General features: G+C 38.3%; 1 protein-coding gene and 1 pseudogene across 2 annotated transcripts in view; one reads left to right on the top strand and one right to left on the bottom strand.

The window, feature by feature from the left end:
* mldr (mitochondrial ribonuclease P catalytic subunit) overlaps positions 1–27,500 on the bottom strand; it is a 445,834-nt gene that overhangs the window by 125,627 nt on the left and 292,707 nt on the right. The window lies entirely within an intron of this gene.
* LOC137614306 (zinc finger MYM-type protein 1-like) lies at positions 5,117–6,583 on the top strand (annotated as a pseudogene).

The raw sequence follows: 27,500 nt of genomic DNA on the forward strand, positions 1-27,500 counted from the left end.
TCACTGTATCCATCAGATAGCTTCCTTTCTTTTATATTTCGTTATTATACCATTTAAGAGACAATATAACTTATCTATGTCTGTTGCTGCTTCGAGGATCTTTCTCTTTTAATATTCACTTTTTTCCTTCTTAGTGGGTAGTTATATTGACACATAGCCGTTTTGTATTCTACCCAAGTACTTTCAGTTTTTAACCTATTCCACTTTCTCTCTTTTTCACCAAAGTCTCAAAGTCTCTCCATCAAACCAAGGAGATTGGTCTTTTACATTTATAGTCTTTGCCATCGGTGGCCACATGGTATCATATTCACTTTTACTCACTTTATTTATAAGTGGTTGTAAGACAGTTAACACACTTAGCTCCCAACAGACGTTGGTCATCATGATCACAGGAATGTTAATAGCATCATTTACTTTCTTTGTAACTTCTTCAGTAAATACGTTAGGAGAATAATTTCATTGTCTAAAATTGATTTTCTTTACTAATGTATGTTTCTGTAGAAGTAGACTAAACGTAATAAGTTTGTGCACTGGGGAGATAGCACATTTCTCTTCATGATTAATATCAGATACAATATTATTCATGTCACCACTTAAAACTAGGTCTAGCGTATGCCTAGTTAAAATAGTTGTACAGTCGACATTATTCACTGGTCAATATGATTCTACTAACTCAATAATGCCAAAGTGTTAGGATTTGAAGCGTCATCCATCCAAAAATTGAAGTCTCCTAAGATAACTAATTCGTTTTCCTCCATAATCTCAATGAGAGCACCGAATTCCTCAAAAAAAAGATGATAGTGTTTGTTCTCGGAGGTTTCTAGACTGTTACAAAGGATGTTTTTCTGTTTCCGTGCGTAAAGTTTATTTCTATACATTCAAAGCTTGTTACACTAGTTCTTTTTAACATTTTGAGATTTGAGTAACTTTTATGAATAAAGAGTCCGACACCCCACCAGACCTACCTTCCCTCAGTATGTGAAAGAAGGTGAGTGGGGTGTATTTCAGTGATCTTTGTCTTGTCCAAGTTATTCTAACCATGTTTCAGATAATGCTAGTATGTCCAAATATTTCTCGTTTATCAATTCTCGAATTTCAATAGTCTTAATACCTACAGATTGTATATATACATAACCACAGTTTATGACATCCTTAATAACAATGAACAGTATTTTTTGCAAGTCTTTTCAATTCCAAGTCATAAGCTTTGAATTCTCTAGAATTTACTATGTGGTCACTTGATTTGTTTAACTTTGTGCAGTTAATACACTTTGACACTTACGAATGACACTCCTTGGTGGAATGTTTTCCTGAACATTTCCCCCAGACTTTATCATCATTATTCTTAGAGCTGCAATCTTTTTCAAGATGTCCATTACTCTGACAGTGGTAACAGATGATCACGTGGTACATTTCAAGTATGTTATAAGTACTCCATTATAACGAAACGTTGTCCCCATTACCATGAATAGTCCTCCGAACTTCAGGATCACATTTCAGCACATAGTGGGTGGTCCCACTCGAAGCATTTTTTTTTCAGGACTACACCTATCTTCTCTTTTATATTTTGGATTTGGTCCAGGCAGCAATTTCTTTGAATCAAAGCATTTACTACATCATCTTCATCATTGTACACACTGCATATCATTATTTTTGGTTTTAGTTTTCCAATATTTTTTTCGTTTCAGTGTCAGCAACCAATGTCTGAATTTTATTTGCAGCCTCTTCTCTTACCATTTTGTTTGCAAAGTTTACGACAACATTTCCATTCGTAGTTGACCTCGTGTTAAGTATAGGAATGTCTTTAAGTGCCTGTTCAACCTCTTCTGTTCATTATCAGTGATGTCTGTCACTATACACACACATTTCTTATGGTAAAATCTATTGCATTCACATCCTAACCATTTTTTCCGGTCTCCATCCGTGTTTTCACATGAGGCAGAAATAGTTAGGGAGAGATATAGAGTACTGTTTCTTATCACTTAGGTTTCTCCATAAGATTAACTAATATCTTTTCAATGATATCCTATAAGCGAGAAACAAAAAGCTAAAACATGTCTCAGGGCGAGTGTTGAACGGAGCTCTGCGCATAACACGTCCACACTCTCGCGGCTAAATGCAAGAAGATTTGTGGCACTGTAAGGAAATGTTTTACAATGCCACCATCTTTTCCATGGGCTTTCTTCCATCGTCGGAAGCCATTCTTTATGAATGCTTCATCTGTATTGTCATAGCCTGGTGGTGCAAAGTGTCTGCATCCAAAACAAAACACTGCATCTCGTTCTTCAGAATTTTCTGCCCATTCATATTTGTCGAACCAAGCACCCACAAAAGAACGAGCATGAGACTTTCCTTCGAAATGTTTTGGATACTCTTTCAAGCATAGCTGAATAGGATTCTCAGACGCAGATTGAGAAATGTCAGCAGGTGCAGCATCCACTTTTTTCCGTTTCTTTGTTGGATGATCATGTGATGAGCTTGATCTTGCAGAATCGGTAGTACTTTCACAATCAGTCTCCCTTTGACTTCTTAGCAGGTTTATCAACCTCAATTTCTTGGTTTGCTGCATCACATTCACTGCACTTTTGAATAATTACAAATTTTTCAATGTTTTTCTCTAGTTTGACAAATTTTCAGTCAAGTACATAAGAACATCCTGAAAATAGCAACAACATAAAAATAAGATTTAGTAATTTTCACGTGCACAGGAAAGGTAAAATGTGACAAAAGTTATCTTCTGACAAATCTCTTAATAAAAACAATATCCTTGTTGTTTGATGTGACGTTCATCTACAGAACTTTCTTATTTTTCTTATCAATCCTCAAAAGCAAAAAATCTAAATTTTTATTATTTTCTCATCCCAAACAAGCTTGCGATCTCCAAATTGTTAAGTTACAAATTATGTAACAGAACTTTGATTCATTCTATTTTCTCGTATTATCCTCATAAATTCACTGAGGCCTAATGCATGGCCTATTGCAGAATTATTCTGACCTTCCTCTTTGCATTTTACAAATTTCTGTTTATTACTAAGCTCAATCAGCTTGAGTTTTTCTGCATGTGTCTCAGGTATTTTCATTTTTCCGAATATCCAGACACTGCAACAGTACAGTATCTTAAAACGTTCAACAAATTGTTTTTTTTAACCAAAGACATTTTAGCCTACTATGAAAATGAGCATTTTACCTAAATACTTTTAACGTAATAATAATGCAACCTTTGTTCTTCATTACTGACGAAAACGTATTCTATGTATATACTTGCAATCCATTTCCATAAAATGTTATCTACAATTTATGACAATTTTTTGCAAACCCCTAATATTAACCATTGTTACTTGGTAAATACAGGTACCTGTCCTTCCTCCTTGTATAAATAAGACATATACTCGTATACCTATATAGGTTCATTGGATGTTTCTACTGCACATTAGTAATACCCTAGCTAAATTCAGAAACTTGAATGTAATATGTATTTCTCATGATATACTGTAGATACATGATTTGGCGTCCATCCTTCACGACTGACTTTGCTTACTTGAAAAAAAAATTTGATACCTATTTATTTACTTTAACAGCAATGTTGAAGACATTTTTCTTCTATCAGAAATTACTACTTCATGAGTTATCAAAAATATAATATTTACCCTAGTTCACTGCAGCAAGCTTGAAAAATGCGGTAGAAGGGAGGGCTAGAAAAATAAGGGAAATTTTGAGGTAAAAACACATATTTTTTTTGTAAGTTAGGCTACTTTAGCTTAGATCAAGTTGTGTTAGATTAACTTTGATTAGGTTAGGTTAGGTTAAATTAGGATTATTTAGGTTAAGTTTGGTTAGGTTTTAGGTTTAGATAAGTTGCGAAATGTGTTCTTGCAAATCATTCCCGAAATTAGGTAAGTTATTTTTTAGGGAATTTCCCTCTTTGCCGTTGTGGCAACCGAGCTTCGATTATGTGTTCTTTAGATTAAAAAAAATCGATTGATGCATTTCATATCACTGTAAGTGCTGTTGACCTTAAAGTAAATATTTACCAATTTCTTCTCTGAAGTTCTTCCTGGTTTAAGAGCAAATAAATTCAAGACCTTGTATCCCTTCTCCGGTCTATTAGAGCACCCATAAGCCGGGAAGCCAGTCATATTATTGCCCTACAACTATGTGCAGTGAGATGAAAAGCGGCACTGTGCGTTTCATATCACATGGTCAGGTGACTGACATGTAGGATCTAGTGTGAAGCCCAGCGCCATAATAACAGGAACCCGCAAGAGGCTACTCTTACACGAGATTTCCCAGTATACAATATAAACGATACAGACACTCACTTTTCAACTAATCACACACTACCTAGTGCTATACAGTACATGATACACACTCAAACTGTTAAACACACTATTTCTACTTGTAAGGGTTGAAAAAAAATCATGATTTTTTTCTAGAAAATAAAAACTAGAAATTGAAGCTGATAAACCTGCTAAAAAGTCAAAGGGAGACTGTGATCGTGAAAGTACTACCGGTTCTGCAAGATCAAGCTCATCACATAATCATCCAACAAAGAAACGGAAAAAGGGGGACACCTGCTGACATTTCTCAATCTGCTTCTGAGAATCCTATTCAGCTATGCTTGAAAGAGTATCCAAAACATTACGAAGGAAAGTCTCATGCTCGTTCTTTTGTGGGTGCTTGGTTCGACAAATATGAATGGGCAGAATATTTCAAGGAACAAGATGCAATGTTTTGTTTTGCATGCAGACACTTTGCACCACCAGCCTACGGCATTGCAGATTTAAGCACTCATAAAGAATGGCTTCCGACAATAGAAGAAAGCCCATGAAAAAGATGGTGCCATTGAAAAGCACATTTCCTCGGAGGGCTACAAATCTTCTTGTATTGCATGGGCTGACTACCAACGAAATAAAGCTGATAAAACATCAGTTGCTCAGTGTATAAGAGAGGCATACCAAAAGAAAGTTCGTGAAAATCGGCATTACATTAAGACATTGGGTTACTGTTGACAGTAACACAAGACATTTCCCAGAGAGGACATGATTCTTTTATAGCTGATAGAGTCAGCAATGGTCCAAATAATTAAAAATACACTAGTTCTGCAATACAAAATGAGATGATTGACACACTTGCATATATGGTGAGAAAAGAAATTGCAGAAAAAGTTAGGTCACGTCATTAATTTTCTGTTCAAGTTGATGTAACCAAGGATGTTAGTAAAGCAGAACAGTTGGCCTTAGTTGTCAGATTTTATAATGAATTAGAAAATTATATTCAGGAATGCTTCATTTCTTTCGCTCAGATGGACTTGTTGGATGCTGCGTCTATATATCACAGATACAATTGTGAAAAGTTTGGACCAATTGGGGTTAGATTACAAATCTTCTCATGTAAGCTTAGGATTTGATGGAGCACCAGTGATGAGTGGAGGATCAGACTCAATTTAGTATTGATAAATGTTGCAAAGTATTTGCCCCAAGCTGTCGAATTCTTTTGTTTGCTTGAAGAACTTTATATCTTTGCTAGTAACTCTGTAGTTCATGAGAAATTCCTTTAGATACAGCATGAAATATTTCCTGAAGAACATAAGAGAACTGCAGCATCTCAGTGATACAAGGTGGTGGTATCGGACCACCTCATGTGAAAATGTTCTACTTCGTCTGGAATGCATAATGAAACTTTTGAAGGAAACTTCTGCAGACAACATTGGAGCTCGAGCTGTATCTGCTCATGGATTACTTGCTCAGATTGATACAGTTTGTTTGCTTACTGAATTTCTTTCCAGATATTCTTGGAAAAATTAACAAAGTATCTAAATTGCTACAGGACAAAAAACAGACTTGGGAAAAGCAAAAAAGCTAACATCATCTCTACATGAAGATTTAGTTGATACACGTAACTCTGACTTGAATGAACAGTACTCTGAGAAGGTCAATGAACTCTGCAGGAAATGCTGCATTGCACCAAAAAACAGATAAAGAAATCTCGAAAGCTTGATGAATTTATCATGCTTGAAACATCTGGTTAAAGACCTTATGATCAGTCATGTGCAACACATCAGGATCTTCTATGAAATCCTAGACCGTTTGACTCATGAATTAGACCGTCATTTCTCCAAAGAATTAAATGCAATTTTTTGTGGTATTTCAGCATGTGTCCTGGAGGGGAGGTATTCTTGCTTGAAAAAGCTTTAAAGGTATATGCAAAGGCATATTCTGTCAACGAAAGAGATCTACAACACGAGATCTCTCTGGTCAAGAAATTGCTCATGAAAGAGCCAATACAGCCTATATCAATAATACAATTTCTCTAATTTTCAAGTCCCTATAGGGCTGCATTTGACTGTCTATACAGATTATTGTTGACTTCTGTCACTCTTCGGGTTACAAGTGCTTCTTGTGAGAGAAGGTTTTCAGAAATGAAATTAGTTAAAAAATTTCTCAGAAATTTAATGACCAGTGCAAGATTGAGTAATACTGCACTACTGTCTATTAAAAGTGCACGTGCTGAGAGAATCGATTTAAATTGTTTTGTTGACGAATTTGACAGTAGACATGATAATTGAAGAATTAGACTGTACTAAATATACTATTGCTAAGTACTAACCTGTATGAAAATTAAGTATATCCCAAAGAATGTTTATGTATCAGTCTTTCTCTTTGTTTGTCATACATTATGATAATCACATGAGATTAAAACTATAGTTGATGTAGTCACGCATAGGATAGTAGCAATGCCCAGACACGCAAAAAAATTTGTGGAGGACTTATGCTTTACGTTAGTGGTATGCAATATTGCAATTTTTGGTACAGTTATGTTAAAAGTCTCACGGTAACCAAGGGTAACCTTACCCTTCCTTTCTCTTCTCTACTAAGAACAGATGGAAGGGTAGAAATGTGTAGATAGGTAGATGATGGGGGTAGTTTGAGGATGGATAACTGTGTACTTTTAGATAAACTCTATCCTTCCACCTGTCATGGGTAGGGAAGGAAAAGGAAAGATTAGATAAGCTCCTTTTCAGAGACTTTCTAATGTGACTCTAACTTATCTAAATTCTTGATGGAACAAACCTATTAACGAGTAGGTATTATATAATTTTTAAGTTGATATAGAGAAAATTGTATTCATAAATTCATTTCAAGAGACTTACACCACATATTGTCTAAAATCTTTGAAGAGTGATTGTGCATAAAAATGGGATTAAAATAATGTGTAGATCTGTGTTTGATTCTGTTCCGTTTCGAAGATGGGATTATTTAGTCTTTTTTTATGTGACTTTCTTTTCTTGCACACATTCCATCTTTACCAAAGTGACTTCATCATTAATTCATTTATCCACACTTCTGTTTGGAAAACTATTTGTCTTACAATATTCCCTGTACCTCTATTTTTCCTAAATTAATTAATGTCAGAGAACTATGCCCCTTCTTCACCTGCCTTCATATCTCTATATATGTAATGAGTTTTGTATGTGTGTGTGTGTGTGTGTGTGTGTGTATATATATATATATATATATATATATATATATATATATATATATATATATATATATATATAAATATATATATATATTATATAAATATATATATATATATATATATATATATATATATATATATATACATTTATATATACATATACATATATATATATATACTGTATATATATATATATATATATATATATATATATATATATATATATACACACATATTTATATATAACATACATATATATAATATATATATATATATATATATATATATATATATATATAAATATATAAATATATAATATACATATATATAATATATATAATATATTATATATAAAATATATATATATATTATATATAATATATATATATATATATATATATATATATATATATATATATATATATATATATATAATACATATATTATATATATATATATATATATATATATATATATATATATATATATATATATATATATATATATAGGGACTAGGGTTCAATCTCAAGTATGAGGTAAAAATTTATTTCTATTTGAGCAGATATTGTGTTGATATTTATCCATATTGACTCATTAGGGGTAATTTGAATGAATTACTATCAATTGTGTCACCTGGTGGGCCGGGAAGTCGGGAAAATCGCTAATAAGAGACTGATCTCTCGCCAGGTAAATCCTGAACTGCAGTTAGTAGTTATGTTCTGACTTCTTTTAGAGCCTCTGCTGGCATGGTTGGAAGCGACCTGGCCTTTCATTAGAAGGGATTAGGGTTCAATCCCAAGTATGAGGTATAAATTTATTTCTATTCGAGCACGACATTGTATTGATATTTATCCATATTGACTCATTAGGGCTAATTTGAATGAATTACTATCAATTGTGTCACCTGGTGGGCCGGGAAGTTGGAGAAAACTCGCTGGTAAGAGACTGATGTCTCGCCAGGTAAATCCTGAACTGCAGTTAGCAGTTAGGTTCCGACTTCTTTTAGAGCCTCTGGTGGCATGGTTGGAAGCGGCCAAAGATGACACTAAGGCAAACACTCTCATGAAGACCTGAGGTGTTGTGGAAAGACCAAAGCACAGCACCTTGAACTGGTATTTCTTGTCATCTAGACTGAATCTGAGGAATTTCCTTGAAGACGGATGGATTGGGACTGGAAGTACGCATCCTTTAAGTCCAGTGTGCACATGAAGTCCTGTGGTCTTACCGCTTGTCTGACCATGTCTGCGGTCTCCATCCTGAACGAAGTTTGTATGACAAACTTGTTCAAAGCTGAGAGGTCGATGACTGGTCTCCAGTCTCCAGATGCTTTTTTTCACAAGAAACGGTCGACTGAAAAAGCCTGGGGAGTCATCGAAGACATGGAGAATGCCCTACTCCAACATGGTCTGGACTTTGACCCCAAGGGCTTGCCCCTTTGTGGTTCCCGTTGCAAAGGAGCTTATCGATACTGGACTCTTCTTGGTCAGTGGAGGGAGAGATGACATGAACGGGACGTGATACCCTGTCCGGATCACAGAGACCATCCAGTGTTCGTCCCCTTACTGCAACCACCTCGTCCAACGGTACTGAAGGCATCCCCCTACCGGTGAACAGGTGGAAGGATCGTATATCCTAGCGTCGACGGCTGCAGCCGCCTCCTATAGAATACCTCCCTCCTCAAAAGGAGTTGGGGCCTTTCCTGTCCTTGGCAGGAAAAGGCTTCTTAGACACCGTCTTTTCCTTGGTCATAGTCCTATTCGAAGCAGGTTTTGGCTGGCTGGTCTAAGAGGAAGCTGTTGGTTTATGAGTCCTGGATTTTAGGGCCTTATGGAGGAGATAGTCCTGGATTTTAGGGCCCTATGAAGGAGAGAGTCCTGGTGTGACTTTCTCCATCTCTGCTGCCTGCGCCACATCTACCGGCTTGAATAAAGAGGATTCATCCATAGAGGAATACTTGGGGGCCTTGTGACCTCAACATGGGGAACCTGACAACGGAAATGCTTGACTACCAAGTCCCTGCGCTGCAAGATAATGTTGGCACACAAGTTTACAACTTGGTGGGCGAGGAATTCGATAGTCCAAGTGGCCAAGAGCAAGGTCTCTATCGCCTTCCTGGTGCCTTCCTTAGGAATATCTTCGGTCCGCACCAGGTTCCCCAGTGACCATCTTAGAATCCTTTAGTTCCCTTCTAAGAGGGAAAATCTCCAGAACAGGTCTAGTAGGAAGCACGTTCTGCTGGTGGTTCGACAGGGAAAGGCTGGATTCCTTCGCGGGTTTTGATGCTGTTGCTCTGCCATCGTGTGGGGCCTCCTTGCTAGGGGAGGATCAAAGAGAATCTGACAGTGATTTTACCTGACTAGGGGCCTCTGATGAAGGTGACGAGCGAGACCTAGGAGAGTGAGAAGGGGATGAATCAGCAGGTCTGGATGTCTTCTTAGAAGGTCTGGCAGCAGTCAACTTGACCCTGGTCGAAGGTATTTCACTCTGGACTCCTGTCTTCCTCTTCAGGGGGGACGAGACCGTGGAAGTTTGTCTTGGCAGGGCACATAAAGGTTCTTCCCGGAAAACGCTGGAAGTTTCATAGGGACGGGAGGACTGCAGACCCGAAGGAAAGGCATAACTACCCTAACCAAGGCACTAAACCACAGTTGTTGTCCGATGGAGGCCCTGTCTGTGAGATCCCCTGAAAAGAAAGAGGGAACGGAGTCTTAGCTACCGATGATGATGAAGCAGGTAGCTGCAACCTGACCTTCCGCTCTGTGGACTCCTTCCGAGGGGCAGGGAGCTTGGAAATCTTAAATTCCTACTGGTTGCCATTTTCCCCTTCCTTGGAGAGTGTGATGTTCTGCACTTACGGGGAGGGGAATGGGGTGACAGCGAACGATGGAGAGAAGCCTTATCCTTGCTATAAGGAGCTGAAGTTCGAGAAGACGAAGGTCTGACTGCCTGTCTACTCCTCGACTTGGGATGTTCCTCCAAACGCTGGAAAAGGAAACTGATGTCAACACCGTTGCTCTGAGGAGACGTGGCGCTCTCGGTCTTCTCCGAAGAAGGCTGTCGTTCAGCTGGTCTCTTTGGAGAAAGAGATGAAGGATGGGCCGGAGGCATATGGGATGGCAATCGGCGATGAGTTGGCGAGCGGTGAGCTGGCGAACAGCGCCTGGCTGGAGATTGACAAGATGGCGAGACCTAGTCTTACTCTCCTCCGAAGAGGAGTGACGAGTCGAGCGCCGAGAGTGATGACGGGAAACCGAAGGTTGTTAAAGGTCTGGTGATGGCTGACGAACAGGAATGTCAGCTACTGCGGCCTGGCGAATAGGAGACCGTTGAGTTGGCAATTGGCAAGCAGATGAGCAGTGAGCAGGCAATCAGAAAGCTGGTGAAGGTCGGCGAGCAGGTGACCTGTGAGCAGGTGATCGGCGATCAGGTGAACTGCGAGCAGGTAAGCGATGAGCAGGCAATCGGCGAGCAGGTGAGCCACGAGCAGGCAATAGGTGATGAGTAGGCAATCGGCGAGCAGGCAATCGCCGAACAGGAGAACTGGGAACAGGCAAACGATGAGCAGGCGATTGGTTAGCAGGTGAGCAGTGAGCTGGCGAACAGCGTCTAGGAGATCGGCGAGTCGGAGAACGGTGAAAAGCCGACTGACGTTATACAGCAGGGCGATCAACATCAGGAGAGGATCGCGAACGTAACCTTGTACGCGAGACACGAATCGCGACTCATTGACCACCAGGAGAGTCCAGAGGGGCGGTTGAAGGACAAGAATCAGATGAACCAGGAGGATCCTCCGAAGAGGAAGCCGATGACCCAAACAGTTGACGTTTCATCGAAGGTGAAGAAACGTGACTGAGGCGAAGAGATGGGTGAGATGGGCGAGTTCGGCGAGTGCGGCGACCACGACAACGAGCCTCCACAGGGTCAGGCAAGGCAGCAGGCATGTCAGCAGAAGGCCTCTGAAGAGGAGTCTCAGTGAGTGGTCGTTCACGAGGGAGGTGATCACTTGCTGGAGAGACATGCCTTGGACTTTGCTCCTCCCCCAAAAGCCTGGAGAGGGGAAGCGCAGTCCTCAGCAGAGGCTGAAAGAGCAGAGGAAGAGGCAGGAGTGGAGTCCACAGGCAGGGCAACAGCTGAAGTCTCAGAAACGACCATCTCAACCAGAAACAACGGATCCACCTCAGACTCGGAAAAACGCTACAATCCTGCATTCCACTTAAGAAGTCCAAGCAACATCTCATTGGAAGGCAGACTGGGCAAACCCAGGGATGGCCACACCTGAGACAAAGGAGAAAGAGGCAAGGTCTCCTTTATGGGGGAATGAATGAATGATTTGAAGTTCTCTAGCATTCTGACATCTACTGGGGGGAGAGTCAGGGCTACCTCACTAGGGGAGGCGACACCGTCACTTCAGGACCGGGGTTGACCAGGTGTTAAAGGGCCTATGCTACTACTCGACTGATCCCCGGAGGGAACCGCTCAAGTAGACGCTTCGGAGGGAAAACTCGGGGAGCGGAAGAGGAAGCTTTGGGTTTCTTCTGCTTTTGAGAATTCTTCGCAGGAGAAGAGAATTCTTCGCAGGAGAAGAGTCCCTTCTAGTCTTCTTCTTCTGCCACCACCCAAACTTTTCCCACTGGAAGACAGACCACTCTAGACACTCGATACACTTACTATCTTCCGTACAACGCTGCCCCCAACAAGTCGTACATAGACAGTGAAGATCGGTATCCTCGGAGGACATGAAGGTACCGCAGGAGCGGCCCTCGGGACCAGGGCAGGCGCGTATGACTGACATACAAGGGCATTCACACACACAAACACAGTCTGTAAGAGAAACCACAAAAAGATCGGATGAAGAGTGAAAGCAACTGTTCATTGTCCGAGCCAAAGGCAAAGTGAATTATAATCACCAATGTGTGAGCGAGAGGGGTAGATACTAGCCCCCAATCCCCCCCCCCCTAACTAGCGAGATGGGTGGTTAACCCTCACTACTTTTCTAATGGCTCGTCCTTTCAGCTTCACCAAAATTAATACCCATATAAATAGCTTGGGTTTGTATTCCAGTTACGGAACAATCAAGTGTTAAGGTTTTCTGTCATTTGTTAATGTGTTTCATAAAGTTAAGTGTTAATGTTTTCTGCTATTTGTTAATGTATTCTGCTGTTTGCCCTCCTCTTCTGCTGCCACTTTCTCTTTCGGACATCACTTCACTTGAAAGCTAAGGTTCCACATTTTCGTATCATTTTTGTATTATTATTTTCCATTTATTATTATATGTACAAATATCTACTTCATTTACAGGTAGTAATGGTTAGGTATATTGAATGATTCAAATGTATTTCATTCTAGTTATATCTTTATTATAATAGTTAATGCGGTGTTTTCGTAGGGCTTGGAACTAATCAGGCGATTTAAATGCAAAACGCGACTCATACAAAAAAATCATTTTACAAAAGCAACTCTGGAACGAAATAATTTCATATCCTGAGGTATTCCTGTATAAAGCTATTGCTGTCAACTAAGGTCTCGATAAGAAAACGTACCCATTTTGGTTGTAGAGTGATATCAGTGCCTAAGTGGAGGAATAAAACTAGAAATTTTAAATACAATTAGTATTTTTCCTAGCTATACAAACCTGAATCATTTATATGGGTTACTCCTTGTCTCGTTTTCTACAACGAAACAATCAAAGAAAATTGATTGCGTCATAGTTCATTATCGGCGCTTTTGAGCTACCTAGGGAGATGTGCTCCCAGAAGAGGTTGCGAGGGTGTCTGCTGATGGCCCCCGAAGCATCAGCAAGCTTAGAAGGATGAGGAAGGGCAAGCTTGTTTCTCACGAGCTCGCCCTGAGGGGTTAACACGCTAGGGCAAATTTACTTGCGAGCACCCTTGAGAGGACAGCTTTGCACTTAGCAAACTCAGCATGCGAACTCACCCCAAGGGATGAGTGCGCTAGGAGAATGCTCGCCGAAGCACCACCCAGGGAGGACAGGCTTAAAATTGTGATCACCAGATCAAATTGCTAAGTGATAGCGAAGCAACTGATTCCAATAAGCGAGGCTGAAAATATCCGATCAACACCACTCGCTCTGATGCGTGTTGCTCACATATGTCTGTCGGAATACCCATAATGGGCGGCGAAAAGACACAGACTGAATGCGCTGGAGTAACGCTCAACTGAGCACTATCCTTAAGAGGACAGGCAAGCCTGTCTTAACACTAAAACAATTTGATCACCAGACCAAATTGTTGGGTGATCGCAAAGCAAATGGCTTCCAATAAGTGATTGATTGATTAATTATTAGATATTATCTGGCATCGTAACAGCAATGGTCATTAATGCCAACAAATTTAGTTAATGATTATCATACAATTCCTATTTCAAATCATAATTATATCCACTTAAATAAATTAGTCTCCACAAAAAAACTTAAAAAAGGCAATCCACATTGCATTTAGGTCCCAAAAATTTAGATAGCATGTAAAAGAAACTGCTATCCTTACAATTATGAAAAAGGCGCAGTTTGTCGGTCAAGTAACTCGAACACTCGGTTAACATATGCGTCACGATTCTAGGATAATTATTCGAAAACAAGTTGTTCGATATTAATTATTCGAAAAACAATTGTTCGACACAACAGTTGTTCGAATTAAGAATTGTATGAAAAAGAAAGCTATAGACTATTAAACATTGTTTAATAGTACTCTGATCATTAGTAAATACTTGTTCATTGTCAATGCATATTTTCCAAGAAAACCCAGAGATATTTTTAGTTTTAAGGATAAACCCTTTGCAAAAAGACATGGCTGAATTCATTCAAAGCGAGAAAGGAAGAGCCATGCTATTACTTGCAATTCTCCCTTAACTGCCTTTACTATAGCGGGCTCAAAATCTGTGCTTACAGACTCAACATCTAAAGTCGGTGCTATTGTTTTAACAGTTCTAACCAAATTTCTATGTTTATTCTTTCTTATTCAGTAATAAGGCATAAACCAAAGGTAGGACATAGCCATTTTTCATTCAATGAATTGTATAAAGCTGCTCAAAAATAACTGGCACGGTTTTGAAGGTATCATCCATGAAATAATGCTTGCATGAAGCAAGCACACTGAGATTCTTCTTAGTTGAAAATACCAGCATTCTGTCTTCTACTTCTCCGGAATCGAATGTCAAGAAAGATTCGCCCTTGCTTGTTCTCATATCTTGATCTGATAATATTAATTCGTTTTGATGATTAACAGTTGATCTACATTGCTCTTTCTGCCTCACTCGATTGATTGATCGCTTTATGCTGCTGGTTTGCGGTAGAGCAGCTGCAATACAACCACTTAATTTTGCAGACATGATAAAATGAAGAGGATCCCGTGTTGTTCTTGCGTCAGTCTTCACTTTATCTAAAAACTTCCGTACCTCAACATTTGTCGAATTTCCAGAGTAATTATGTTCACCGGAAGTAGAACTAATCGAGCCATCAAATATTATGGTGCAGCCTTTTGCACTTTTCAGCAAAATATAGGCATTTCCAATAGACCTTTGACCTTACTTGCTTGTCTTTCACATATAAGAATCCATCCAGTAATAGCATGGCTCTTCTTTTCTTGCTTTAAATAAATTCAGCCATGTCTTTTTGCAAAGGGGTTATCCTTTAAACTAAAAATATCTTTTTGGGTTCTCTTGGAAAATATGCATTGACAATGAACTAAGTATTTACTAATGATTAGAGTACTATCAAACAATGTTTAATAGTCTATAGCTTTCTTTTTCGAATAATTGTTAATTTGAACAACTGTTGTGTCGAACAATTGGTTTTTCAATAATTAATATCGAACAACTGTTTTCGAATAATTGTCCAGATACGATGCTTCAAAGTCAATGGCATCAAGCAATCTTCACAGATTGGCTGATGTTCTCCACTAGCCAAAGCTGTGCAACAATCTGGTGTGACCAATTCTCATTCGGCACAGCACCACTTCTCTTGACCTTTGAATGCCAAAATATGCCCCTGGGCAAGATGATGTAACAACTACACACATTTTCTGATTTTCCAACTCCCAATAAAAGTTCCAAGTTTCTCTAAGTACAGACTGAATTACTGTACAGTGTACTGTGTGTGTATATATATATATATATATGTGTGTGTGTGTATGAATGTATGTATGTATGTATGTATATATATATATATATATATATATATATATATATATATATATATATATATATACCTATGAACTGCCTCCTTTGCCAGAGAGTTCACTTTCTCATTTCCCTTTACTGTATATCGACATGAGCAGGAACCCACCAAATTTAATATTCTTACTTCCAATAAGCGAGACTGAAAAAGTTGATCAATAGCACTCGCTAGGATACGTGCTGCTGAAAACCACAATTGGTCGGTGAAAAGACAGATGAAAACAGGCTTCCTCGAAGAAGAGTCTGATCCTAAGACTTCAAGGAACTCTAACTCCAAGGAGGTGAGGATGAGCTTTCATCCTTGGCCAACCTAAAGAGTTTATGGAAACATGATATGTGCGCCCATGCATTAATCAAGTTCCCGAATCAAGGATAATATCCCTGAGATACCACAGTGTAAAGCAGACACAGATACTAAGAATAAATATGGAAATTTTCCAGTGTTTAGCCAGCAGGGACAGAGGTCTGTCGCCACAGACAGCTAATCCTCGACTAATCCTTGGTTCAAACAAGGTGACTCACTGATCTTAACCACAGATCAAGCCCCGAAGTAGCCTGCATGGCAAACTTCTCCATGTTTAAGATCTCAGATGCCAAAAGTGAGGCTGAGAGCCAAGAGAGCCTCTCGAATGAGAATCACCTCGAGAGAGCCTCTACGGAGGTAGTAGGTTGACCAGGGCAACAGCCACCCATTGAGATACTACCATTAGAGAGTCATTGGGTCATTTCACTGGCCAGACAGTACTACATTGGATCCTTCTCTCTGGCTACGGTTCAATTTCCCTTTGCCTATACATACACCAAATAGTTTGGCCTATTCTTTATATTATATTCTTTGTCCTCATACACCTGACAACACTGAGATTACCAAACAGTTTTTTGCTCTAGGGGTTAACTACTGTACTGTAATTGATCAGTGGCTACTTTTCTCTTGATGAGGATAGAAGAGACTCTAGAGCTATGGTAAACAGCTCTTCTAGGAGAAGAACACTCCAAAATCAAATCAGTGTTTTCTAGTCTTGGGTAGCGACATAGCATTTGTACCATGGTCTTCCACTGTCTCGGGGCAGAGTTCTCTTGCTTGATAGTACACTCGCACACACTATTATATATCATATCTCTTCCTCTTGTTTTTATAAGTTTCTTAGTTTATAAATGAAACATTTATTTTCATTCTATCAGCGTTCTTAAAATATCTTATTTTAATTGTCAATTACTTCTCTTATAGTTTATTTATTTCCTTATTTCCTTTCCTCACTGGGTTATTTTCCCTGTTAGAGCCCTTGGGCTTATAGCATCTTCCTTTTCCAACTAGGGTTGTAGCTTAGCAAGTAGTAATAATAATAATAATAATAATAATAATAAAAATGAGGCAAAGCCGGAAGAGACTCCTCCGTAACCTTGTAATATCTCCTCTGCTGGACGAATGGAGGCGGGAGGAGTTTGGAGGACGAGTCCAATCGAAGCAAGCTAGAAGAGCTAGCGACCTGGAAGAACACCTTCTTTCTGGCTGCCGTCAACCCCTTCGACCAAGGAAGAGCAGCCTTAGGTGGTTGTTGGGTGCTGTAGACATGGTCCAAGACTGTGTCTTTACCCTCCTGAGGTGCCGTGTCCAGGTCAGCAAACCCATCGATAGCCTGCATGCAGGATAGAACTTGCCAGAAGGTGTACTCAGACTTCCTTTACTAGGCTTCTGAGCTGAACTTGGGACTCACAGCCCTAGGCAGGTAGTCATTCTATTAGTCCATGTCATCATCCACCTCCAAGCTCTCACCCAGAGGAGCCCAGGGTGGGTCGAGGTCATCAACCAAAGGAAAGTCACTTGCTGACGTTCCTGCTACTGGGGAAGATCTTCTAGGTCTCTTTTGCAGGAGAGCTGCTCGTGCCTTGGAATTCTTGGGCACCGTCTTGGTGTTCTTAGACTTTCTGCAAGGCAGCTGATATTCCTCCAGCAGAGAGGGTCTGGAAGGCTCCTGGCGTCCTGCGGAGGTTTGAACCTCTCTTGCAGGAGGTTTCTCGTCTCCCGATGGTGGCCTGGAGACAAGTCGAAGCTCCAGTGATACAACTTCTATCGGTGAAGACCAGAACGTGGCCACAAGGGTGATCTCCCGCTGGGATCCCAAGCGTCGGCTTAAACGAGGATGGTAAATATCAGACGGAGGAGTTGACTTCGTCAGCCTCCCCTTCTTCTCTGTGGTCAGCACCGGCGTCAATTGAGCAAGAGAGAAATCTTGCTGGACGATACCTGCTCCTCTCACAGCTCCACGGGGTCTCCTGATGGACGAGACAAACATCAGGAGTCAGGGGCCCTGAAACAAACAGGTGTCATCCTAAGGTCGGTTGGAAAAGAAGAGGAGGAGGAAAAGGATACCAACTTTTCCAAAGGAATCCTAGGCATTGAAGCCACTGTTGGCTTCTGCCTGGAAGGCTGTGCTGGAGGGACAAACTTCTGCCCCTGCTGGATCGTATCTGTGACAGCCTGCTTGACAGCCTTGACCAAGGTGTTGGACCACGAATGTGGTTTCCCCACAGTAGACAGATCTGGAGTGTCCTTGGGGAAGCCAGCAGGTAAAGATCACTTCTTTGGGGAATGCTCTTAAAAGTACCTGGAACTGAATGAATGAATGAATTATTTGAAGTTCTCTGGCATCCTGACATCGCAGGTCATTGACACCGATATTGTTTATTATAGATAAAGATTAAACGAATAATCAATTAAAACTAGAAAAGTAAATATGTTAAAGAAGTTAAATAGCATTAAGAAGACCTGCTTCCGATATAAATTTATAAAATGCCACTACCAATGTACGACACATCATGTCCAAGGATCTTGGCAAGGATGAACGTGCCATGTTCTTTCTGTGCTATAAATGGGGAATTCAGTCAACAAATGCCTCACTGTCAAGGGTATCAAACAGTCATCACAATATGGTTGGTGTTGGGCAGCCAGCAGAAACTCACGTGTCATCCGAATGTGACCGATGCAGAGACGACATTATACCTCCAAGGGGATATAACAATTGCAATTTCTCTCATCTTATTTTCGGTTAAACTATCCCAATGCTGTTGGCAATTGTTATAAATAAAATTCTTAATTGCTGGTAAAAAATCATTACAGATATTGGGATACCTTATTGGAAGCAACTCGGCTGAAGCACTTTTTGCCAGTGAATCTGCCTCTTCATTTCCAGACACACCTACTTGTGCTGGAACCCAGCAAAATCGAACTGTTTTACCTTTCAGGCCAATAATTAAAAGCCACTCTAAAATCTTTAAAACTAAAGGGTTACTAGAATTAAAAAGTTCTAAAACTTGAAGGACACTTCTTGAATCACTATAAATGGTAAAATTGCCCGCCTCTTTTAATGCTATTTTCTCGCGGTTAGTATGCCATACAATTCAGCAGTAAATACGGAAGATATTGGATGAAGTGCACCTCTACAGTTAAAAGAACTACTATATACTCCAAATCCAACGCCAGCATCAGATTTGGAGCTATCGGTATATGTGAAAGTTGATTCCCTATGTTCTTCAACATGTTCCATAAAAAGAAACCTAGCTTCTAATTCAGTTATATTCTTTTTAACACTAATAAAATATTTTAAAAAAAATCCATCTTTGGTAATTTCCATGGAGGGGTTGATGATATCCCAAATACAAGCACCTTACTTCTAACTGGATCAAGACTGTTTAATAATTGTTTCACCAAAAAGCCATAAAGTTGAGTGGATTTTGGGTGCAACTCAAAGTAAGTTGAGTGCCTTACAAAGCTTGCAGTCTAAAAGGCTAAAGAATTAGGGAGTTTTTGCAACCTAAACCAATACCGAATAATAGAAGACATTCAGTAATGGTCTGAAGGTAACTATCCAGCATCAACAAGGAGACTTGGGATAGGTGAGGTTCTAAATGCTCCAGTGGAAAAACTGATACCAGCATGATGTATCGAATCTAATATCTTTAATCGGCTTGAGGGGGCTGAGGAGTATATTTCACACCCATAACTAATTTATAAAAAAATCAAGGCCTAGTATAATTTTGAAATAGTTTTACAGTCTGGCCCACCATGATGTATGGGACAATACTTTTAAAAGACTCAAAGCCTCAAGACATTTAGCTTTTAATGCCTTCAAGTAAGGAACCCATGTAAGCCTACAATTGAAAATCAATCTTAAAAATTTAGCTTCACCTACACATGGGATACATTGACCTTTCATGTATATATCCAGGTCTGGATGTACTCCCCGGATATGACAGATATGGACAATAGTAGTTTTGCTTGTTGAAAACTTATACCCATTCATATCAGCCCACTGAATAATTTTGTCAAATGCGAGCTGTAGTTTTCTCTCAACCATTGCCATTCTAGCTCTACCAAATGATGTGGAGAGATCATCCACAAATAGTGTTGAGAGAATATCTTAGGGAATGACTGAAGGTATCCCATTAATTGCAAGTGCAAATAGGGTTACACTCAGCATACTACCCAGGGGAACTTCTCCTTCCTGATATTTCCTCTCAGATAGAGTTTCCCCCACTCTCACTTGAAAAACTATATGTGAAAGAAATGATTGGATAAACAGTGGTAGCTCTCCTCTTAATCCCAATTCATGAATGGTTTTAACTATACCATATCTCCATGCAGTATCATATGCCTTTTCAAGGTTTAAAAAAAAAATAACACTGTTACACGGTATTATTTGAAAGCAAAAGCTGAACAAATAGAGGACTCAAGTCGTATCAACACATCAGTTGTTGAGTGCATATTTCTAAATCCACACTGGATAGGTGATAGAATGTCTTTCTTTTCCTGGTACCACATCAGTCTTGCATTGACCATCTTCTCCATGATCTTACATAAGCAATATGTCAATGCAATTGGTCGATAGTTTGCTGCTGAAAACTTCTCCTTACCCAGTTTTAAAAAGGCTAAAATAATGGCTAGTTCCCAAACACTTCGATAACTATGATCCTGCCATATTCTACTGATAATACTTAAAACAAATAACTTTGTATTAACAGGTACATGTTTAATCATTGCATATGGAATTCCATAGGGTCCAGAGGCTATATCATTACAAGTAGAAAGGGCAGAATCAAATTCTCTTTCAGTAAAAGGAGAATTGTATGACTCCTCCCTTCCTGTTGCGAAATTTAAAACTTTCTTTTCTTCAATGTTCCTATACTGGGGACCAGGGGCTGCTACACACTTGCATTTGCTAACCTCAGTTGCTCCAGTCAAAACTGGTGGTGGGTTGAAGGTGAATTTGCCTGCTATCTTTTTTACTCTCCTCCATACAGGTGGTGGTATTCTACTGTTAATGGAGAAAACCAATGACACCCATGAATGGCGCCTAGCTTATTTCATGGCACGATGAAACTGTGCTTTACATTTCTTGTATATAATCAAATTCTCATCAGTACGGCATCTGAGCAATCGTGTTAAAGAGATCTTCTTGTGGCTCTGTGAAGGGCAGTTAGTTCTGAAGACCACCAGGGGACTGGTTGTCGTTTGAATAACCCTGTTGTTTTGGGAATTGAATTGACTCCTGCTGTATGGAGAGTTCCATTCAGTAAGTCTATGGCATCATCAATATTTTCAACCTGTTTTGAATCCCCCACAATTTCCCTTAGCTCACGAAATTTATCCTAGTCCGCCTTGTCAAGATTCCATCATAGCAATCTCTGTAAAGGTGCACCATTGTTGGTGTTTATAATGATTGGTGCATGATCACTATTATGCCAATCATCTAATGTCCTCCAATCGAAATCAAGAAGGCAATTACAACTTACGATTCATAGGTCAATACATGACAAGGTACCTGTCTGGATATGAAAGTGTGTGGGCTCTCCTTTATCAAGGAGCCCCACATTTTCATTTTCCACAATAGAATATATAATATTTCCCCACAAAGGATGCCTACCATTCAAATCTCCAAGTATAAGAAAAGGTTGAGGGAGTTGTTGAATCACCTCTACTAAGTTATCATACAAAATGTTACCATTTGGAGGCAAGTACAGAGAACAAATTGCATATTTTCTCCCTATATCAATCTGTACAACCACTACCTCCAGAGGTGTACAAATAGACAAAGATATTTGAGGAACATCTCAACGAACGTATCCGAGACTCCCGCTATGGCTTCCTACTTGGTGATCATATGGTGTCCTATAACTAATATATTTGCGAGGACAAGGAGTATCATCATCAAGTTTGCTCTCCTATAGACATATAATTATGGGGGAATGCTCATGAATAAGGAGCTTAGGTTCTTCAAATTTGGCCCTTAAACCCTGACAAATCCACTACAAAATGGAGGAAAAAACCATGGTTTATATTTTGGTAGACCCCTTGGATGGAGTCTTCCCATTAGCAGTTTTTTATCTAACACTATTTGCAGGCGGTTTTATTAAAGAGGGTCTTGACAGATTGGGTTTTGCATTTATGATTTTCTTTTTGTCTTTTTGATCTAATTGTTGAGGGGGATGGTGGACCTCAACTTGAATTTCCAATTTATTTCAATTGACTCCCAGTTGATCAAAAATATTAACAGACAAAGCATCATATTTATTTGACGTCATAATTTTGATATTTCTCATGGAAGGGGGCCAGAGAGATGGAGGTCTCTCTCTTTTCCAATTAATAGTTGGTGAGCTACCAGGTTTTTGCACCTTCCCCAATACAGGTGCACCTGGTAACTTGGTTTCAGGTGGAATCTCCATCAAATCAGACAAGGACATGGCCTGAGAGAGGTTAGTACTATTGATGGTAAAGGGGGTCGATGGCTGTACAGAAAAGGGCAATGACCCAGTTTTAATATACCGTGGCAGAGCTTCAGAAGGCAATATGTTTACCTCGTTATGCAGTACTTTATTATTAGAAGTTGCATTTCTTTTCTTAGAGTTACTGGCAGTGCTAGGTGGGTAAGATGTCTCCTGTGGTAAATTTCCCTTTGATTTTAAGGCCTTTGCATAGCTAGTTGATTTATTCAACAGTTTTTTGCATGTCCCACACTTGCGTGTTCTAAACTTGATTTGTTTAGAGCAGCTTCCTCCAATTTATACAGTTCTCATCTCCTATCAATTAACTTATTATTAAAATTGCGGCTTAAACACCTTACCTCAAGTATACACTCTCCATGATAAGATTTGGAGCAAATACCATACATTTTTTTCATTTTTGCAAACTTTGGATGGGTGTCAAAATTTAAAACAATTAAAGCATTGCAGGGGCTTTTGCTTGAAGGACGTACTTTAATCCTTTCATTTCCAATAACAATATGGAAAGGTACATCAGCATCCTGGAAAGTAAGTATACTAATTGATGTTTCAGGAATCTTATACATTTTCCATACATTTAGTGGACACATGGAAAGTTTATCCTCCACTGTAAATTCATACAGGTCTTTATTAAAGACCACTCCCCTTCCATAGGTAAAATTTAGATGAGGTTTCATTTCTAATGTAATTCATCACTCCTTGTCTTTAAGTTAGATAGTATTGTAGACTGCGTCGAGGATTTGGCATGGGTGAGATAAATATTTTAGCCAAAACGAGATGGTGCAATGGTTCCTACTTTTTCTAAATCCACTTGAATATTTTAAAATAATTCCCTAATATCCCTTTAGGTTCATCTACAAGCCACATTGGTGGGTTTGTTCTCTGTGAAGGCATGGGTACATTTATATCTTTTTCAAACCAATCAGCAGGTTCATATACATCCAATTCCTTTGGGACCTTATCACAAAGAGCTCCCATGATGTTCAAATTGTTAATTTTGATATTAATAATATTACAAACTGCATTAAGTGCTTTGTCATGACTATTAAGAGATATCCATGAATCCCAATTTTCATCTCCGAGTCTCATCCTTATTTCCTTTATCAATCCATAGCACTCAAATGCCTATATATATCATCATAGTTTGTCTCTAATGGAATTTGGGAAACATGAAGGATTCGCAGTTTCCTAGTGTTACCCAAATTAAAAGATTTTTTAACATCAGTAGAGTGGTTCTTTTTAGATTAAATGTCGTCAACAGAATTTTCCTCAATTAAACAAGCAGAGGTCATCAACATTGCAGGGGAAGAGTCGGCGTATCCAGACGATGTGGGTTCGTTATTTGAAAAATACATAAAGCAGGAGTCGAGATAGTGGGTTGATTACTTAGGTTTACCTGCTCAAGAAAATTAAGGCATCATACGTCAGATAGGAAATTTGTGTTATCCACTATCAGCACAATGAGAGTATACTTTTGAGATGGTCCACTCCATTCCCTACCCAAAGGATAGCACCAAAATAGATAGAGAGGCACAGGTGTAAGCTGAACCCGCCAGTTAAGACTTAGACCAAGAAACTATGGAATCATCCTGCCCATATCTGTAATGATGGGCTTCCGGCCAAAAGACAAGAGTCCTACCCCAAGCATTGGATCCCCATGGATTCCGAAGACCCAACACTTGAGAATAGTTCCACCACAAAGGTTTAAACCATCTTCGGGATGGCTGAGATCATCCAATATTCTCGCATATAGTTTTGAATGCAAATACCTCCCAACTGTGAAACCTCCTCCCATTCATTGAAACAGGCAGCAATAACGGATGTAAAAACATCCACGCCAGCAGCTATAATGGATGAAAAACATCCAAGCCAAAAAAAAAGAAAAAATAATTTGAATATATATATACAGTATATATATATATATATATATATATATATATATGCAGTATATATATATATATATATATATATATATATATATATATATATATATATATATATACTGCATATATATATATATATATATATATATATATATATATATATATATATATATATATACACACACATATATATATATATATATATATATATATATATATATATATATATATATATATATATATATATATATATATATATATATATATACACACACACATATATATATATATATATATATATATATATATATATATATATGTATATATATATATGAAGGATTCGCAGTTTCCTAGTGTTACCCAAATTACAAGATTTTTTTAATATCAGTAAAGTGGTTCTTTTTAGTTTAAATGTCGTCAACAGAATTTTCCTCAATTAAACAAGCAGAGGTCGTCAACATTGCAGGGGAAGAGTCGGCGTATCCAGACGATGTGGGTTCGTTATTTGAAAAATACATAAAGCAGGAGTCGAGATAGTGGGTTGATTAGTTAGGTTTACCTGCTCGAGAAAATTAAGGCATCATACGTCAGATAGGAAATTTGTGTTATCCACTACCAGCACAATGAGAGTATACTTTTGAGATGGTCCACTCCATTCCCTACCCAAAGGATAGCACCAAAATATATATACATATATATATATATATATATATATATATATATATATATATATATATATATATACATATGTACATAATATATACACGTATATAAGGGAAACTTTTTTCATAAAGTTGGGACAGCAACACGATAGAAAGTTTACAAAATTAGGAGAAGGCAGAAGCAATATTAAGAGGAAAAAAAAAGATGAGAGATAGAGAGAAATCTAGATTCGAACTAGAGGAGCAATTTCCCCTAGTTCAAGAGCCCTCTTTCTCACCACCCAGCTTGAGCACGGGAATGAGATGCCGTGCTGAAGCTCGAGGACTTCATCAAGGCATTCTCTCATTGAGAGGGTACCTGGAACTGAGTATATACAGACCGATTACATTGGTCAATCCGAAGAGGCATCTGAAGATCCTCTAGTGTCGTCTTCCAAGGGCGGTCTGGAGTGATGACTACACCAGAAAATATATTTGGAGGTTCCCTGAACCCTTCAGGGAAGAAAGTAGACCATTCGCCTCTTGCTGGCGAAGCCTGGCGAGGTGTAGGCTGCTCTGGAACAGTTGCTACCTGTCTGGAAGGGTCAACCCCCAAATGTCAGGGTGCATGAATCACACGCGAAAGAATACCAACCAAGCGCAGAAACATCAAGATCACACAAGGGAGATAGTGAGCATGCTGGAGAATGGTGGTCACGTCTGAGAGACCTCCAGGAAGGAGTCCGACGAGCTGGCAAGTGACGATCATTTATTTATATAAATATATATATATATATATACATATATATATATATATATATATATATATATATGTATATATATATTTATATATATATATATATATATATATATATATATATATATATATGTTTATAGTAGACCATTCGCCTCTTGCTGGCGAAGCCTGGCGAGGTGTAGGCTGCTCTGGAACAGTTGCTACCTGTCTGGAAGGGTCAACCCCCAAATGTCAGGGTGCATGAATCACACGCGAAAGAATACCAACTAAGCGCAGAAACATCAAGATCACACAAGGGAGATAGTGAGCATGCTGGAGAATGGTGGTCACGTCTGAGAGACCTCCAGGAAGGAGTCCGACGAGCTGGCAAGTGACGATCATTTATTTATAAAATATATATATATATATATATATATATATATATATATATATATTTATATATATATATATATGTTTATATATATATATGTATATATATATATATATATATATATATATATATATGCATATATATATATATATATATATATATATATATATATATATGTGTGTGTGTGTCTGTGTATATATATGTATATACAGTATATACATATATATACATATATATATAATCATATATATATTCATATATAGGCCTATATATATATACATATATATATATATATATATATACATATTCATATATATATATACATATATGCATATATATACTGTATATATACATATATATATAATATATATATATATATATATATATATATATATATATATATGTATATATATATATATATACATATACTGTATATATATATATATATATATATATATATATATATATATATATATATATGCATACATAGACATGTATATATATATACATATATATATATATATATATATATATATATATATATATATATATATATATATATATATGAAGAGTTATACAATTCTCCTTTTACTGAAAGAGAATTTGATTCTGCACTTGCTACTTGTAACGACACAGCCTCTGGACCCGATGGAATTCCATATGCAATGATTAAACACGTACCTTTCAATACAAAGTTATTTATTTTAAGCATTTTTAATAGAATATGGCATGATCATAGTTATGCAAGTGTTTAGGAACTAGCTATTATTTTAGCCTTTTTTAAACCCGGTAAGGACATGCTTTTAGCAGCAAATTATTGGCCAATTGCATATACATCTTCTTTATGTAAAATCATGAAGACGGTCAATGTAAGACTGATGTGGTACCATGAAAAGAAGGGTATTTTATCACCCATTCAATGTGGATTCAGAAAAATGCACTCGACTGATGTGTTGATACGACTGGAGTCCTCTGTTTGTGAAGCCTTTGCTTCCAAACAGCATCATTTGACAGTCTTTTTTTACCTTGAAAAGGCATATGATACCACATGGAGATATGGTATACTTAAAAGAATTCTTGAGTTTGGATTAAGAGGAGAGCTACCACTATTTATTCTGTCATTTCTTTCACATAGAGATTTTCAAGTGAGAGTGGGGGAAACTCTTTCAGAGAGTAAATGCCAGGAAGAAGGTCCTCAAGGTAGTGTGCTGAGTGTAACTCTGTTTGCACAAGCAATTAATGGGATACCCTCAGTCATTCCCCGGGATGTTCTCTCAACATTTTGTGGATGATCCCTCCATATAATTTGCTGGAGCTTGAATAGCAATGATTGAGAGAAAAATACAACTCTCAATTGACAAAATTATCCAGTGGGCCGATATGAATAGATTTAAAGTTCTCGA

This window comes from Palaemon carinicauda, chromosome 20, assembly GCF_036898095.1.
Source record: "Palaemon carinicauda isolate YSFRI2023 chromosome 20, ASM3689809v2, whole genome shotgun sequence".
Classification (NCBI taxonomy): domain Eukaryota; kingdom Metazoa; phylum Arthropoda; class Malacostraca; order Decapoda; family Palaemonidae; genus Palaemon; species Palaemon carinicauda.